Source organism: Rhamphochromis sp. 'chilingali' (genome assembly GCF_963969265.1).
Source record: "Rhamphochromis sp. 'chilingali' genome assembly, chromosome: 8".
Lineage (NCBI taxonomy): Eukaryota > Metazoa > Chordata > Actinopteri > Cichliformes > Cichlidae > Rhamphochromis > Rhamphochromis sp. 'chilingali'.
The window spans coordinates 36975555-36981554 of record NC_137935.1 but is presented as its reverse complement, the minus strand read 5'-3'; positions in this window follow the sequence as shown (position 1 = coordinate 36981554).

Here is a 6000-nt window from a genome sequence, read left to right as displayed (position 1 = left end):
CTGATGGCACCCCACATTTCTGCACCGACTACCGTAAGGTAAATGCAGTGACTGTCGCCGATTCTTTTCCACTTCCTCGTATGGAGGACTGCATTGATAACATAGGTCCTGCCACATTTATTTCCAAACTGGACCTTCTTAAAGGATATTGGCAGGTGCCTTTGACCCCCAGAGCCTCTGACATTTCTGCATTTGTCACACCCGACCATTTCATGCAGTACACCGTGATGGCGTTAGGCATGAAAAACGCTCCAGCCACATTTCAGCGGTTGATGCAGCTGGTTGTAGGAGATGTGCCTCAATGTAATGTGTACTTGGATGATGTGGTGATATACACAGCCACGTGGGAAGAGCATGTGGCCATCCTACGATCGGTATTTCAGCGACTGGCTGACGCCTCGTTGACTCTAAATCTCGCTAAGTGCGAGTTCGCCAAAGCGACAGTCATGTACCTGGGGAAACAGGTGGGTTTCGGGCGGGTACGCCCAGTGGAGGCAAAAGTCGAGGCTATCCTCAGCTACCCGGCCCCAGCCACTAGGCGGGAGTTAAAACGGTTCCTGGGCATGACTGGATACTACCGCTGTTTTTGCAAGAACTTTGCGGTAGTTGTGGCCCCTTTGACAAGGCTATGTAGCCCCAAAGTCCCTTTTGAGTGGTCAGGGGAATGCCAGCACGCCTTCGAGTCTGCAAAATCCCTCCTTTGCAGCGCCCCAGTTCTGGCTGCCCCTAACTTCTCTCAGCCTTTCAAGCTGGAAGTCGACGCCAGTGCCACCGGAGCTGGTGCGGTGCTGTTACAAGACGACGCAGAGGGTGTGTGTCACCCAATCTGCTACTACTCTGTAAAGTTCAAGCGCCATCAGCTAAACTATTCCACCATAGAGAAAGAAGCTCTAGCGATGCTGATGGCCTTGCAGCACTTCACTGTGTATGTGGGCTCTAGCTCCTTTCCGGTAACGGTGTATACAGATCACAACCCCCTCACTTTCCTCCATTATTATTATATTTATTAATATTATTATTATATTTATTAATATCAATCTTTGGTTTCATTTTGAGCTCCCTCTGCTTTGTGTCCACTTTGCGTCTGTGCCTGTCATGTGCTTCCTGTTTTACTTTGAAAGTCTGTGTCTCATGTCAGTGTGTCTGGTTTTGCTTCCTTTGTCTCGTTAAGTCTGATTTCTCTAAGCTGTGTTTCCCTCCTGTCTCCTATTCCCTCGTTTCCCTCAGTGTATTTAAGCCCTGTGTTTCTCTCTGTCAGTGTTGTGTTGTTCCTTCTCCGTGCTGTGTTTTCGCCTCCGTGTTCCTGGTAACATTTTAGTTCTCTGTTCACAGTTTTTTTTTCTTGCTTTTCACTTTAGTTTCCCAGTGTCTTAGTTCCTCATCGTTTGTTTCTAGTTTTCTACTTTTGGATTTTCATTTCTGTTTTGCTACAGCGCAATAAAGCTGCTGCTTTTAGTTCACCCTTGTGTTACTGTCATGATGTGCTGTGTGGCAGGCAGGAGGTTGGACCCAAAAACAGGACTCACAGAACACGACTGCCTAGAATAGAGAATAGAATAATCCTTTAATTGTCCCACAAGGGGAAATTTGGTTGTAACAGCGGCAAGAAAAACATATATAATTTTTTTTTTTAAATTTTACATCAAGGACAATAGTTACCAAAAACAGAGTACTGTACAGTTATTAATATTAAATAAAATGAAATACAGATAAGAGGCAAACCCCGGTTGTAGTGTGAATTGGTTGATAAGATAGTGCAAGTTACAGCACGGATGTAAACATCTGTTTGTTAGGAGCAGTTTTGATTGTACAGTCTGACAGCTGCAGGAAGGAAGGATCTGCAGAAACGCTCATTCATGCATCTAGGATGCAGCGGTCTGTCACTGAAGGAGCTCTGCAGTTCAGCAGCATTTACATGCATGGGGTGTTAGACTCTGTCCATCAGAGATGTTATTTTGGCCAGAGTCCTTCTGTCTCCCACCACCTGCACTGGGTCCAGGGTGCATCCCAGAACAGAGCTGGCCTTCCTAATGAGTTTATCCAACCTCTTCCTCTCAGCTGCCGATAAACTGCTGCTCCAACATACAACACTATAAAAAATGACAGATGCCACCACAGAGTCATAGAAAGTCTTTAGAAGAGCTCCCTGGACACCAAAAGACCTCAGTGGCCTCAGAAGCCCTTCCTGTAAAGAGCATCAGTGTTGTGGCTCCAGTCTACTTCATTATTCAGGTGAACACCCAGGTACCTATATGAGTCCACTATCTCAATGTCCACTCCCTGGATGTTCACTGGTATCAGTGTGGTGGGTCTGCATCTCCGGAAGTCCACCACCAACTCCTTGGTTTTCCCAGCATTGATCAGCAGGAGGTTCTGCTGGCACCAGTCCACAAAGTCCAGAGTCCACTGTCTGTACTCTGCCAAAGAGGGTGAAGAGGAACGGTGCCAGCACAGTTCCCTGTGGGGCCCCCGTGCTGCAGACCAGCGTATCAGAGACACAGCCCTGTGTCCTCACATACTGTGGGCGTCCTGTGAGGTAGTCCAGTATCCACTGGGACATGGATAGCTGGAGCTGATAGCTCCAGCTTGTCCCTCAGAAGTCGTGGTTGGATGGTGTTGAAAGCACTGGAGAAATCAAAGAACATGATCCTCACAGTGCTTCCAGGCTTCTCCAGGTGAGTCAGAGCTCAGTGCAGGAAGTAGATGATGGCGTCCTCCACCCCGATGCCAGGCTGGTAAGCAAACTGCAGCGGATCCAATGAAGAACTCACTCAATGCCTGCCACTATCCTTACCTTTACTAACTATAGTCCAACCATCAGCTGGGCCAAGTCAGTTTGTAGAGGTGTGGCTGGGACTTCTGTTTTTTCTCCTAGGACAATCCAGGAATCTTGAGACAGATCTGGAGAAGCCACTGGAATTCCAGTGGTAATGAAACTGAACCATGGTATCATCACCGTCCATCGGGGTTGAGGTTCAGTGATTTTTGGTGCAGCAGGTTATGTTGGTCCTGTCCTGGTGTTGTGCCAAAAAGTTTTTATGTATTTTTTTATGTCTGAATATTGATTCTTTACATTCTGTATTTATTTTTACTCTAATGTGGAGACAAGTATTATGATTGCTTTGAGTTTTAGGAGACTGACGACTGCCCCGTGGATGCCATTTTATGGAAGTTCTTAACTCTTTGAATCTCTGCAGTGGAGGTAGTGATAGCAATATTAGCACAACTATCAAACACAGTAACTACTTTTATGTGAAATACAGCAGGTTTAAAAGTACCAGATTTCCATTCAAATCAATTCTTTTATAATACAAAATAACAGGCTCTTGCTTTGATGTCACTGGTGAAAAAGAGGAATGTAGAAACTGTGTGAGGCTATTTTATCAAATCTGCAAAGGTTTGGAGCATCAAAGAAGAGACAATAACTGGAGATGTAATGCGTCATTATTTTAAAAAACAATTTCATTATTTATTTCTAAAAGGAATGACAACCTCTCCACACTATTACATATTCCATATGTACGCAGAATGGCTAGCTCCCGAACTGGAATGACCCAATATTTTTCAACAATTTATTTTCAAATTTGTCAAATATATCAACACATAATCTTATAATCAAGGGTGATGCAAATTCCAAATTGCTTTCTCCACCAGATCGGAGCTCCTTGGCAAGGGCGCCCCTGTCAAAATCTGCCCAGTCTACTATCTACTACTTGAAAATTATGGTATGGTTGATAGCTGGCAATTTTGTAATCCTACTTCCAGGATGTATTCCTTCTTCTACTGAGTCCATAAAACATACTTGATGAGATGGGGGTACAACATACTGATAATGCAGAAATGAATTCCTGCTTTTTTGATTTTTACAAATCAAATCTGTACAGCTCTGACTCACCTGCAGGCATTGATGAGCTAAAACATTTTTATTTATTTTTTTAGATTTCTGCAAATCCCTTCTATCAGTGTTAATCATTTTAATGAGTTTGAGAAAGCTCTGACAACTATGGAAATAACATCAGCAATCAGAAACAGGCAAGTAGGAAAGCATGGCCCGGATGGCTTTTCAGCCAATTTTTCTAAAAAGTTTTCTGATCAGCTTCCCCTTCGCTATCAATCAATCAATCAATCAATGCTTTATTCGCCACATGCAGGTTGCCCTGCAGTGAAATGGGACACCCCCCCGACCTTACACACACAACACAGACATTACATGGCGATACAAGTCGGAGATCGGTAGCATTACAGAAAAACACTGAAATGTACACAACAATTGGAAAGTACAAGAGGAAAAAAAGAGACCTCTACTCGTGCTGTGCTTCCATGGTAGGACAGCACGAGAACAGGAAACAAAAAAACTCCTCTGCACATAAATGTCCACAGCACAACTTTGTGAAAGACATGACAAGCCACAGGATTGGTTGGGGGGTGAGGAGTAATACGAAGTGAACACAGCAGCCGCCCTGCACAGCGCTACCATTCCAGCGCGGCACACAGACCCGCCGTGTTCCCCCGCAGGAAACAAGCATCGAAGACGTTTGGAAAGGGAGGGGGATGAGTGTGTGCTTATCAGTGTAAGTGTATGTGTATGCGTGTCCATAGTTCAGCTGAGACAGTGTCCTTCGTCCCTGCCAGGCTAAGTAAACAGTCTTCCAGCCGACCCAGGTGGCCTTGCATGGAATGGGAAGGAACAGACTAAACACAGTCGTTATCAGGGAGTTGTTTTTCGGCTCCAGCCTCGAGACCGCCGCTGGCACCAAGGGGTATCCGCATGAAGTGATGGTGCTTTTTACTTTAGTGCGAACAGCTCACATGAATTTCAAAGCAGTTCTACAGTCCAACATTGGTCTCTCAATCTCCCGTTGGAGAGCCGCGATTCGCCATACTTGCGTTCTGTGATGTTGTCATTTCTTGTGCTCAAGGAGCCGATTTCTGAGAACCCACGGCAGTGTGCCTCCCCGAGATGTCATCCAATTTGCGCCCAGAGATCTTATTCCGAGCTAGCCCTTCCGAGATGTATCCAGTCTGCAGTCAGAGATCTTATTCTGAGTATTCACAGCAGCCGTAGCCTCTCCAAGATCTTATCCGTGCTGCACTCAATGAGCCCATTTTGAGAAACTCATGCCTCTCCCATCATTCCAATTGTCAGTATTTAAGGAATCTTTCACCTCAAAGGCCCTACCACCGTCAATGTGTCAAGCAATCATATTTTTATTGGTCAAAAAAGGCAAAGATCAACCCAAGACTAACTAAATGAACATAACCCATAATACAACATGACATGAAAACACGAGAACTCATGAAAACACTGGGTCAAGTGACCCAGGACCATGACATAAAACCCCAACTTAGAACATATAAAATATAAACCTCTCCATAAAACACACTCTCCAGCACAAAAGATGTTCCAAATGAACCTTACAGACTGAAACATATACACCCACTGCACAGGGAATTTCACTGTACTTTAACTTCACAGATTGTGGTGGCGGATGCTGTCCCCAAGCCCGGCGACTGGCCTTTTCTGCATGAGTCCAAGTGTGGGACCTGGAACCCTCGTGTTCCTCCTTGTATGCTCCACACTGTGGAGTCAGTTGGCCTATATCGGAATGTCCAGTCCAGTCGGGGGCAGGTATGTTACCCACAAACTCTGGGTGGAGCCAGTCCCAATCACCTCTTTACTGCTGTCTGCCTCTCACCTTTAGACACTGATGTTTTTGGGACAAAGTGTGGATGAGCACTACTAACCTGCAGTCGTGCGCTTATGTCACAGTTGTCCCCTCAATTTTAATAGCACTCTAGATTTCACAGTGGCACTGATTATTTACAGCATATACTCTCACATACTCTAATCACACCCAATAGGCCACCTTTACTACTCAAAAGTGGGGAGGGGAGAAGGCAGGTCTTCCTACACCGTGGCCAGTTGGCTCCAGGGTCACTGTTGGGCCATCCTTATAAGCTAGAATTAGCTAGCCTCATGTACAACAACATAACAACAGA